At 42.2% G+C, this 13,378-nt stretch overlaps 1 long non-coding RNA gene across 6 annotated transcripts in view; it reads left to right on the forward strand.

Moving 5' to 3' along the window:
- Nucleotides 1-5,527, forward strand: part of LOC308062862 — a 91,582-nt gene extending 86,055 nt beyond the window's left edge. For all 6 annotated transcript variants that reach the window (XR_013927723.1, XR_013927724.1, XR_013927725.1 and 3 more), the window contains one exon: nucleotides 1-5,527. This exon is cut by the window's left edge. This is a non-coding gene — a long non-coding RNA (uncharacterized lncRNA).
- Nucleotides 5,528-13,378: the final 7,851 nt, after the last annotated feature.

Consider the following 13,378-nt stretch of genomic DNA (forward strand, 5'->3'; position numbering starts at 1 on the left):
GATTTCTACTAGTGAAATAAAGCAAAATGCCCATAAAGTCTAGGGAGCTGGTTATAACAGCATGGCAAGGAAGCCTCTATTTATTGCTTAGAAGCTCAAGCACATCTTAATTTGAAAATGTTTAAGCAAATTAAATGAACGGAGTGCAAATCATATTTCAGTAATTTACCTTCTCAGTAAGAAAAATGTAAGGGGAGACTAAAATATACGGGTTTAGAATGTGATTGCATAAGAAAGGCACATCCTAATTTTTGTAATGTATAGTATTAATAGTATGTACTTAAACGAGCCTCTATAATTTGCCATCCTGGTACTTTAAGTGTTTCTTCGATCAGCAGAAACGGGGGCCTAGGTGTCAGCAATTCTGAGAAAGCGCAGCTCCCCACGCCTGCAAAAATTGTGCAAAGCTCTGCACTGCCCAGGAGGGCTCGGTGGGGCAGAGCTGCCCCTCACCCTGATGGGACCTGGTGGCTCATGCTCCAGCACAGCTGCCACCGCTGCACGCTGCGCTCTCTTCCTCATGTGAAGGCCTCCAAGTTTGATCTAATTTTAAGCTGCAAAATCACAACCACTATTTTGATAATACACTAAAGCCTATTGGCTCCTGTCTGCCTTTCTACATACAAGCCAGCTACAATTTCAGGAATAAAATGGACACCACCCACAAAACTCTTATGATGTTACTAAACATAAGAACAATAAGTGAGGCAACCAGTAACTCCTACAATAGGAGTTCCAAAAATCAGCATTCCAACAAAGAGTTCATAAAAAGCATCCATCTACTTAATAAGAAAAATCCACTGTGGATTTTTTTTAACTTAAAAGTAATTTATCAGCTCCTGAGAGGTATTAGGATTGTATTTTGTGATGCTGCTCTGGCATAACGTTGCCCTGGAGGTAGTTTAAGCAGTCAGTGGAAACTTTAACCAATGCTCCAGGGTCCTTGGGATCTCTGGAGATACCAAAGCATCGCTCAAGTCCCACTGATCTTTGCAGCAGCATAAATAGCAAAGAGAAAGGGATATGCCCCCTCCCTGATGTCCTGAGCATCCCTTGAGCACAGACAGGGCTGGCTGCCAACGTGGGCAGAGGGGCTGAGGAGCAGTGACCCTGCAGAGGGGCACAGAGCGGGCAGCAGGAGTGGCTGAGCTGGTCACCTCCCTGCCCTGTGCCAGGCTTACATCCTTCCATGAGCTCCACCTTTCACAAGCCACAGGGATTTAAACCAAGATGTGTATTACAGCAGTTTTAGGAACACGGGTGTCATGGTTTAACCCCAACCAGCAACTAAGCACCACACAGCCACTTGCTCACTCCCCCCAGTTTATACACTGAGCATGACATTCAACGGGATGGAATATCCCTTGGGCTCCTTGGGGTCAGCTGTCCTGGCTGTGTCCCCTCTCAGCTCCTTGTGCCACTCCAGCCCTCTCGCTGGCAGGGCCTGAGAAACTGAAAAGTCCTTGACTTAGTATAAATACTAGTTAGCAACAACTAGAAACATCAGTGTGTTATCAACATTGTTCTTCTACTAAATCCAACACACAGCGCTGCACCAGCTACTAGGCAGAACATTAACTCTATCCCAGCTGAAACCAGGATAACGGGAATCCCCCTACCCATCCAGAGATGATTTCTTCCCTGCACCGTATCTCCCAGTAATGGGTACCAGTACGGCAGGAGGAGAGGCTTAAGAGCTGTAGCAAGCAGCTATGGAGCAATCTACTTGTAAGAACAAATCCTTCCAAACCCTTGGTCTAGGATCTGAACGTCTGCACAGACATATGTTCTGAGGTTTGAAGTGCATTTGGCTATATTTTAATATATGTAATAATTTAATTGTAATAGCTGTCTATGAAATGTGTTTTTTATATAAATAAGTTTCAGACAAGGCCCAGTCTTTTGGGGGGTTTAATGAACACCTATCTGGAAATTCTTACTTGAAAACTGACAAAGTTAATGAGCATGCAGGTGACTGTCACCAGCAGGGTTGCTCAAGAGTAACAAAAATCATTTACAAAACTTGAAACAAAGGAGAAGAAACTGCCCCCTCTCAGTTTCAAGTTGATGAATGGCACATGTGAGTGTGCACTTAAATAAACACAACAAACAAAACAACCACCAAAAAAAAAAAAAAAAAAAGAAAAGAAAAAGAAAAAAAAAAAAGAAAAAAAAAAGAAAAAAAGGTTTCCTGATTAAATAATGAGCTATTGCCTGGAACAGCAAAAACACATAAACAAATACTGTGACTGCAAGAGCTAAAATGAGGAGAGAAAAACAGCTTCAGTAAAGACCATGAGCCTTTCCAGAGCACGCGCTGTGAGCAGTAAGCCAAGCTCACGTCACTGGTATGGTTGACACCAGTTACTACTGAGGCCATTAGTTACCAAACTGTACTGAATTTTTTTTTAGCACTGGCCCCAGCTCCTTCCATCTCCTGGACTCTGTTTCTGGGTTTTTATTGATGTTGTTGTGGTTTTATTTTGGAGGGTTTTTTTTAAGCAGCAACAGGAAGTAAAGGGGTGGACAGGTTGATATGGTGATGGCATTAGGTTTTGCTCTCTTGCTTCAAACAAAAGACACACACCCAGCTATCAAAATAAAGTGAACATTGTTTAATGTTACTTGCCTGACTTTCCTGCACCTTTTACCTTGTGTAGTCATACAGATCTGAAACAACAGGGTATTGAAGGTTACCCAACCAGAACGATCCACAATGCAGATACTTGACACCCATGTTGCCTCCTCTTGTTTCTGAAGTCCTTTTATAAATGTCCCCTTTACCTTAGTCTTTGTTGTAATATTTAAGTAATTTTCAAAAGAATAACAAACTCCCATCTAATGCACTGTGTCAGAAAGGGAAAGGCATTTTTCCAGGACAGCTTCCCTTCCTCTCTGTCAAAAACCAGCAGGTTACAGTGGGTCCCAAAGCAGGTGACTGTTTTGCAGAAATGTTACGTACAAATAGGAAACAATTCTCTGTTAAGCAAGAATAACCGCAGCTGCTAGAGAGGTATCATCACCAGGCATTATATGCACCATTCTTTTAAATGGCATAGTTATAATATCAATGCACAGTTAACAGCTTCCACACAGTCTGTTATTTTAATACTGTCCAACCAGAAATATGTCAATGTACATATTATTCATAAGGATTCCAAACTTTTAGATCTCTCTAGCTGGGAAAACAAACAACACTCCCCCTGCTCCCTCCATGCCTCCCATTTCCTATTCCTGCAATGCAATAAAAATGCTTGCAAAAGTTTTTGGACAGTCTCCTATCTTTTCTCCTGTTTCAGGAGAAAAATAAATGTTCCTCAGATTCCTTGTAACAGAGAGAGGTTTAAAATAGTTTCTAAAAGATTTTATAGCATCTTAAAATATTCTCTTTTATCTTTTATATTTTTCTTACAGTGTCTGTAGATTATGGGCTGAGTTTAAAAAACCCTTGGGTGCTACTTTTGGAGTTGAGAGTATGCATATGGTGCACACATTTCCAACTAAGTGATGACTTCCATGAGACATAGTACTATATGTGGGTGGGATGCTGGCAAGTAACAGATTTTAATGTACAATTCAAATAAGGGCATGAAAATCCAAGTTTTGCAATAAAAGAAACATGTCGAAATTCAATGGGAGAAATTGAAAGTTATTTATTCTCTGCCTTCAAAAGAGCTGGGATTTTTGGTTGTGTCCTGAGGCTGTACAAAATGGCTACATGGAAAATCTGTCTCCAACCAAATCTGCCCAGGACTGCAGGCATTAGGCTGGTTTTGTGATGTCATCTAGAGTATTGTTTCACAGAAAATATGGAATTGATTGCATTTTGCTAAGTAAAGTGGAAACAAAAAGATTTCTCATGCCCGGTTGTAATCACTTCAAAATTAGGGCTAATATATCTTTCCCTCCTCAACAGGAACCTCTTTACCTATAAGTGACTTCAGTAGCCTTGAATGAGGTGTGCTGATGCCGTGATGCTACCTAAGAAGTGGGCTCTTGATGTTAGCTGGGCAATAGCCATGACTGCATTAGGATGCAGATAGTGTGGTCTTTCGAGTTGGAGTAGCAACACCATAAAAACTCTTTGCCCAAGGCACTAGCATAATTAAGGATGGCTCTGATCATTAGCGCTGGAGAAACAGTTATATTGTTTTGCAATTTATCCAGTACCAGCAACATTCTCAGCTCTGTACAATACATAACTTCACATTTATTTCCTTCCCCAAGGAAAGTATAGATTGACCACACAACAAAATGTACTGTGACTGGGACATTGTGTCCTAAATACATTATAACATGCTCTGCTTTTTGTTGTATAGACATTGTCACTGAATTGTGTTATAGCCCTACATTAATAAAATATTTTTAGGTCTTCAAGTGTGCTGACAGCATCGTACATAACAGATAACCACCAGATTCTTGAAAGTCTAGCATCAAATTTGTACATATCCAAGTGATTTACTGTCAAAAGCCTTTAAGGAAGGATTTGATACAAAAATAGTTCCTGAAGAAAGAAAACGTAGGTGTCTTGTACTACAAAAATGGGAAGATGTTCTCACAAATGGAGGCGGCGGGTGGTAGGGGTGGTGGTGACAGCACAAGGCATAGGAACGTAAGTGGGAGAAGGATGAAAAGTTTAGGGGATGTGGTATCAGGAAAGAGCAAGAGGTTATGTAAAACTAATGAGACATGCAGAGCCCTAAAACCACATGCTATTACCCAGGGATCAAATCCCACAAACATCCCATGCAATTTAAGAAAATCATTTTTTCCTCATCAGAACTAAGACATACAATATAGTAGGAAAACAGTGTCTCCTTTTTTTTCAAGCTTGGCACACCATCAAAGCCTCCTGTGAAGTCAAAGAAAAGCACCTCCACCCTAAACTGAGGCTTCTACATGGGGAAAGAAAACATGTTCCCTTCAGTGGCTATTTCTACCAATGAAAGCAGAAAGTAGGTGGGAGGCACACGGAGCCATCAGCTCTTCCCATTCCACCTTAATTAAGCTGGAATTCAGCCAGGACACTACTTTTACAAAAAAAGCCATCGAAACCTGAGGCGACCCACCTCACTCTCTCACAAAGATGGCACCTTTGGAAGACCACCACTACCTCACGCCCCAGCCTCCCCCTGACTCAGAAGGGCTCTGCCTGCCGGTGACCCACCCGCTCCGATGTGCCGGGCTTTGGTGGCTTTCCAGACAACTGCAGAGACCTCGCCCTTGCTGCGAGCTGACGGCTCCCAGGCCAATGGGGAATGGCTGCAGACTTGAAAGACACGCTGCTTAAAAGGCTCTCTCATGTTTCAGCTGACCATGTGTTTTCTCTTAGTACCCTGCAAGTTCAAATACCTCTGTATAACAGAAGTCAGACTGAAAAGGCATTGTGCATAAAGCAATTCTTATCCGCATTGGTACGAGCCTTTGTGCTTTTAAAAGCATATATACGAGTAGGCAGGGTACTATTCGTGCTACTCGGTGCATAGATTGCATCTTGCTCGAATTCAGTGATAAAAAAAAACAAAAAGGTTTGAAAAGGTTTTCTTTTAAACCGGATCTGTAGCAGCACAGAAATATTTAGCAACATCCACATCGTTCACAGGTAACTATCTTTTGAGAAAGACCAGATTTCTCTCTCTTCCCACTTAACAACGCTGACTCAAGTGCGTGTACCAATCGCAGGATCAAACTCACAGTAACGACACAGTTTGCAACAACATCCTACTACGCCCTAAAGCCAATCCCAAATCATATAGCTGTTTTCTAAAATAATTTTTGTAAAATTAAAAAAAAAAATAAATTAAATTGTAGTAGTAGTTCTGAAGTATTGAAGTAGTATTGAAGGGCGCAAGTCCACCAGTGGTAAGAAATCAGAAATGCAACAACAAGGTGTTTGGTGAACATACCCCAGTTCAGAAAAAGCGTTTGGTATCTCTGATTTTTATTACTTATTTAAAAGGACTGGTTTTACAGTTTATTCAGTGCACTCAGAATGCCACTAAATGTATAAACACTGAAGTATAATTTGCACACAGAATGAGTAGTCACTGTTGCAAAATAAGGTGGTATTGATTCAAAGCAGAAACTGGGACTTCTTGAGGACAACAGCTTAAGGAAGAATTTTGATTAAATTGAGAGGCTCATATTTTACTATACTTTGCTTTCTACCAAGTTATTCATCGTCCACGAGCAAACATTTCAGCAGCACTCCTCAGTCTTTGCCTTTATACTGCAAACGCTGGCACCTGCTCATAGACATCTTAAGACAATGTGATGGATTCTGCGTATTTGATTGCACCATCTACTTACCAAGCTAAGCCAGCTGCTCGCTTATCGGCATGAGAGGTAGAAAATAGCTGAGAGTCTTCATTGACAATTTAAGGTACTAACACGGGGGGGGGGGGGGGGGCGCAGAATCTCTTGATATTGCATTTCCAACCTTCCAGATACATAGTCTAAAATGAAATGCAGACAGACATACACATACTTTTCCACTCAGCATGCTCAGCCCAAGGTAGCATTACAGGTTTGCTTTCAAGTCTCGGGAGAGCCTTTTGGTGCAGGGCCCCCCTGTACGGCACTGTCCTTGCTCCACAGCCATCACATCCTCCCCCTTGCAACCCTGGCATGCCTTTACCACTCCCATTTACTCTCTTTTTTTCTAATAAGAACATAACATAATAAGAACAGGATTGTCCATACTGCCCACAGAATACTCCAAACTCCAGAAGACTCACACTTAGAGTAATGTCAGGTGTTAGGGATTTAGCCAGTCATCTGCACAGGTCAGAAATAACTCCTCTCCTCTCCTGCCTCCCTATCCCTGCTTGATAGCCAGAGTCCAAAAACCAGAGAGGTCAGGGATGTGTTTTGAGGCAGTGTGAAGAATCCTCTCTTAGGTTCCCAGGAATCCTTTCCCCAGACCAGGTCAGTAAGGCTGGGGGAGCTTCATCTTCTTCTGTACCGCAGGGCACTTTGCCACTGCATCCACCTGAGCAAACCACACTGCGGCATCTAACAGCTACCAACAGTCTTGCAGATGGCAACACTGAGGGTTTCCTATTCTCTATGTGCAGTTTAATTTCACAGTTTCCTCTCATCAGCTTGAGTGGAGCACTACAACCATATTATTCTGAGTACTTAACTCATTCTCTGAGTTGTGCTGTGCACACTACTCTTACTTTGGAAAACAAGAGTAATTTGTCTGCAAATTGGTCTGCAAGACCTGATGCTCTCCTATAGGTTTTAGGAAACACCAAATATTTGTAAAACCCACGTTAACATACTGCATCCCAATGTCATTAAAATGTTTATCATTATGGAAAAATTCCAGTGTCATCAGAGCATTTATGATAATAATTTCTATGTCAGAACAGTGTTTTACAAAAGCCTTTTTCATTTGATAGAAATCAAACTCCTTTGTCAAGTAAAACATTCCCAAATAAAGGCAAGTCTAAATCAAGAAGAGCAAATAGGACTAGAGCCTGTATTGCTTGTATCTGAGCCAGAAACAATCGGTTGTAAGATGCTTATTAATGTATACCTTTGCTACTACATTGACTCAGCCTTCTGTGCATTTCTTTTCCTTATACCCCACTTTACACTGTCCGTCCACACTGTTCACACAGAAACCTGAGACTGGTAGCCTTTAAGAAGCACGTTAGCTGGAAGAGCTAGAGGTATGTTCCCGATTTCATGTATTAAATTCCCTCAGCCTGCTGACCTCTTTTATTCTCAGGGAAAACAGAGGCTGCATCACTGGGCAGGACTTCAAAACAATTAGGGACAGGGATTAGACACTACCAGACTAGTCAAGGTGAAGATTTTCTTTCCTTAAGAAAATCTACAAGACTCATGCTTCACTTCTCCGTCAGTTTTTCTGGAGCACGACATGTTCGGTGTTGCTATGGGTTATGAACATGTGTTAAGGAAATTAAATAAGTCCCTAATCCAAGCACCACTCAGTTAATTAATACTGTGCTGTTAACAGGGTTATAACTGCATGCGTTTCATAAGAATTAACAAGATTTGTTTGCATTAACATGGTCTTATATCTCCCAGGTGACGGCAGGGACCATGCAATGGGGATTTATGCTCTGCACTGGCCACTGTCACCAGTGCCCAGGGGGGCTGGGCAGGGACCCTGGCGCTAGTGCACAGGGGGGTCCAATCCCCACCCATCACCTCCAGCACCCACTGGGGAGGGCACAGCTTGCTCCCTGCTGTTGAAGCCGACTACTTTGCACGGGGGACGTACTGATGGCTTGGCGCATGGGGAGGGGAGATGACCCTCTGGCCTACTGATTAAATGGACTAGGACTGAACTTGCAACAAAAATAAACACAGCAAGTACACAAATCGGCAACACTTGCGTGACTTTATGAAGACAAAAATCAAATTACTTCAAGATGATCTTTACAATTACGTTAGCAAGTTCAATAGAGCATCAAAGTTGACAGCTGTAGCTTTCTGCGGCGAAGAGCCCGTAGAAGGCGGTGACAGAGCTTCTCCAGGCTTCAGCAGCAGCAGGGCTGAGCCCCTTTTCCCTCTCATTCCTCAGCCATTACTCACATGAGTACCAAGAAGATTTTCATTAAACAGTATTGAGAAGAAAGTTAGGAAAGAAATGGTAGTCCTGCTTTGTGTTTGGCACTGGTTAGGTGAGACTCCTACTATTTTCAGTTCATGATTTCCTCATGATGTGCTCCTCTCCAGCTGTCTGTCTCACCAACTTTGCAAACTCCTACATCCAGAAGGGAGATGTACCTGCACACTGCTGACAGCAGTGCTTGGGGCCTTAGCAATGGGCCCAGGGCACTGACAATAGAACTGTGGGTTAACTCTGCAGTAACAGGTGGGTTCTGCTGTCTTTCTGCACAGCTATTCATTATTAAAATAAATGATCTTGCTTGCTTTTATGAATTTTAACCGTAATCATATTTTGCATTAAATTGTTTACCTCCAAACTCTGGATTTGCCTGCATTACTAAGAGTTAAATATACCCATTTTCAGGAGCAAGTAGGACGGTAGGACCCAGAGCAATTTATAGATGAACACCACACCAAATACAGGGGTTATACCCTTGAAAGGTCAGTACTGCATGTTTGATGTGGACTGTACAAGGTTTTGGGGCAAATTAATGTAGATCTAAGACAAGCTCCACATATTCTGCTAGTTTGCTCATTTGCAAACATCTGTAGCAGAACACACTGATCTTCACTAAAAAAACCCCACACAAATGGAGTCAGTTCCATTTGTTTCCCATATATGGGAAGAACTGTCTCTAAACAAATTTAATTCTTGACTCCAAGTGGGATTGAAGATGCTTTTCAGATAAGAAGTGGTAAAATAAAATCGCAAGAGATCACAGAAAATGATGTTGTTATTCCCTTCCTGCAGCATTCATCTAATTTTATGTTTCGCATTGGGGCAGTTTGGCCTTCTCGTAAGACCAGAAAGACAGCATACAAACAGCAGTTGAGCGGTGGTTAGACTGCACTCACGTAACCCAGCAATCATAATTCAAGGGAGAAAATGATTTCCTGTCAGAAATATAGACTGAAACTGCCAAGAAAATCTCTCCAAAGCTACAAACTTATCACCATTCACCCGTTAGACTTGTGATGAGGAGAAAAATCAAAATTGCTCCACTTAGTAAACCATCGATGGAATACCACGCAGAGAGGAAGAAAAGAAGACGTAGCTGTGAAGTCAGCTGGAGTTCTATTAAATACTTTGTTTTGAATCACATTTCAAAAAAAATCAGAGAAGTAGGTAAAAATACAGTTGCATTTACAGCCTACCCGCTGTGACATTTTTTCCAGACAACTGGCAAGATTTTGTATTAGCTACAAAACCGTGTCTTAACAATCTTGTGGATTCACTTGTCCCTCCATCCTTGGTGCCAGAACTATCGTGTGTGAGGAACAGCAGATTGGCTTTAGGACACCTCGCATACGATGAGGGACACCAACCTGTCATCGAGCGCCTGGATGACTAGTCAACCTCCCTCAGCTGCAGTCCAGCTTTCATAAGGTTTATACCAGGATTACAGTATTTTCAAGTCAAAACAACCAAGACAGGAAAGTTTGAGAGGTGGTGTTCCTTGAGCTTTTCCAAAAGTATTTACCCAATAACAGCGAATTTCTCTCCCCAATACAGGGTGTTCTGCTCCTTTGGCATCAGCAGTAGGAAAAAGGAAAAAAGCCTGCACAGTGTGATTTCCTGATTAAGCTACTCGTAACTTGTAACCTTCTTGGTCTATTTTCATCTGTTTTGTTCTGTTGTGTGGGTTTTTTTACAGTTTCAACTGCTGAGCCCAAAGGAGGTCCACATTAGAAATGGATGGCTGGTTCATAGCAACATTATCTCATGCAGCATGAGAGATTTTCAGATGTGAAACTTCTGTCCAGTTTTTTCACGCTGGTGGCTATAGCAGGTGAAGCATCATCACTAACGCATTATCCAATGCATTACTTTAACCTCCCAGAGGAAAACAGACTGGAAATTCAATTATCTATTGCCACAAGTCATTTTGTTACACCATGAAAACAAAACCCAAAGCAGATTGTTGGTGGTTTTTTGTTGTTTTTTGTTGTTTTTTTTTTTCTTATAAAGCTCTAGAACACAAAAGAAATATCAAGAAATGAGAAACACAGTAAGAGCTGAATCTAACTATAAATTTTGACATATCTCCACTAATAATGATTAATGACTAAGAAAAAGACAAGGGAGGCTGCAAGCCCAAATGTCAACCTGAAGTGACATTAAGACATATAGCTATTTTAAATATTTTCCCTTCTAATTACATATTTCTTACTACTGTAAAATATTCAACACACAAACCCAGATTGGCTCTGTTGCCTGTCTCAAAAGCAGCAGGCAGTCAAATAAGCTCTGAAAAGCTAATTCAAATGCCACAAGTAAAACAGCACTGCTGTTTCTTCCATAGAAAATCCAAATAAAGCTCATTTACTTCTGAGTATAAGACAAATGTATTAACACCACAGCAGTTGTTCTACAGTAATATATGAACAAGGAGACTGAATGCCCAAACCTGCAGTCCCTACTGCAGCCTCCGACATTTTTACCTATATTTCGGTGGGAGCACAACCCATTTGACTCACAGAGAGGCCTGTGGCCACACCAACTCAGCTTGTTCACCATTACAAGAGTGATCTCCAAAACAGAGAGCTCAGGAGCATTCCAGTAAATAGCATTCAGCGTATTTTTTTTCACTATTTTCCACTGACCAAAACTACTTTTCCTGGACACAAGGGCTCTTTTTAAGACAGTTTTACAACTAGTGCATGGCCCTTCACATTCTGCATGACCTGAGTTTCAGCGTTCAAGTGCAAAAATATAAGTTTTAGTATTACCCTGTTTCATTGACAGGTGTAAATGAGTGTTCACATGCCAGAGAGCATATTTGGATAGAGCTATGCACGCAGCAGTAAAGGCTGTTTGCTGGAGCTCCGCAGGTCCGCATAGCAGTGGGTGTTATATCAGCACCGTGACATCAGCAGGAGGCTAAATGCTTGTGGTATAAAACATGCCGATGTTATTAGCGTGACACCAGCGTGATCCTCGCTCTGCACCCCACCGCTAACTCACCCCGATTGTGTGCTGCTTTGCCTTCCCCCTGCCAGCCTGGCTCCCAGGGAACGACGATGTCTCTGCAGCAGCGCAGGAGAGCAGCATGGCTGCGGGGGGGCTGTGGCTCTCCTCCTAGTCCCCAGGAAAACTGTCTATGCAAACTAAAGCTGCTGAGCACACAGATTCAGGGGCTGTTTTAGGGGTGGGTAAAGGAGAGTTTGGGTGATGCCAGGGGTCCCAGCTCGGACTGGTTTCAGGAAGGCCACATCTGGCAAAAACCAGGTGCCTAATGACAGAAGGCACACCCCATCCCTTAATGCCATTGACCTCTCACACAAAAAGCTTAATAGTGTGTTGATATTTGGGGAAGTCAAGGTGCCGTCTTTGCTGTCAATTATCATGCAAGATCGAAACAGCATCATTTGTCACTGGTTCGATGCCACGTAACACATCTGGAAGCAGGGTGTTGGCGGTGTTTGTGTTATGCTCTCAGCGGGAGACGATTTGCTGGTAAAGATCATGACAGCACTGCTGGAGATGAAAACACCCAAAAAAGTGTGCATGACTGGCAACTTTTATTTTGCAACATATGTCAAACTCTTGTCTGTGATGTGGCATAACTAGCTATCATATGATGTAAGTGCAATAGCACATATTTTAACGTACAATACAATTGTCTGGGAGAAGTTAATTTGACTCCACACTGCGAGACGCATTACGTGACAGCCAAGTCCTGGAAAGTGCTCTAGTCCACGTAAAACAGTGCTGAGAGCTGAAGGGGCTTCTTACAACACAGGACACACTGGGCAGAAATTTCCAGAAGTGAACAGTAAATGGAAAACGTTTAAACAAACTCAAATATTAACCAAACTGGATGCAGAATTACTAGTTTGGGTTGGGCCTCCTCAGAGCAATGAAGCAATTTCCCTAGAAATGCCTCTATACGTTCAGAGCCTGCACTTAAGACAGATTAGCCATGTTGTCATCTTATGCGAATACCAGTCTTTGCTTGGGAAAATGAATTAAGACCACACCAAAATTACTCCAACGAAGAGTTCTCAACAGCACTTGTAACCTCAGGGATGTCGTTATAACAGCAAAAGGAACCAGCAAAATACACACTGGTTTACCAATGCTGTTTTACTGCAGAGCAAAAACACGGTTTATGGAAGTGAAACACACCAAGGAAATCATTCGCTCAGACCCCAGTGTGGTAGTGCAGTTCCTCAGGAAAAGAAAGTCCTTTTTCATCCCTTCCAGCACGGAGCTTAGGAAAAAATCACATCTGACGTGAGTCATCTTCTCATTCAGACATGAATTCAGTTTATCCTTGCTGGGAGGATGATCTAACCCCTACCTTCTCCAGACTTTCTCAAAAGGGGATCCAGGCACAGGGGCAGAGAGGGGCTCAGTGACAGAGGTGAACCGAGGAAGGAAAAACATACACAAACACACAGAAAAGCGATAATTCTGGAGCTTTCCTCCAGGAAACCATGTGCCACTGCGCAGCAACAAAAATAACCCAGGGGTTCCCTCTCTGCTCTGGCTCCCTGTGAGGAGCCACTTTAAAGCTTTTAGAACATTTGCAGAGTTTGAGAGAAATGGTTTTTGTTTAACTTCAGCTACTTCAGAAATGCCTGGGGCCTGAAGAAACATATTTTTGGATTGCTTTTAAAGAAGAGGCTGAACTTTGAAGTTTGGGGAATTTTTTTCAGATCAAATGTTAAATTAATAAACACCAACATGACAAATCGGTCTGAGTACTGGGGAAAAAATTAACAA

Source organism: Falco punctatus (genome assembly GCF_963210335.1).
Source record: "Falco punctatus genome assembly, chromosome: 4".
In the NCBI taxonomy this organism is placed as follows: Eukaryota; Metazoa; Chordata; class Aves; order Falconiformes; family Falconidae; genus Falco; species Falco punctatus.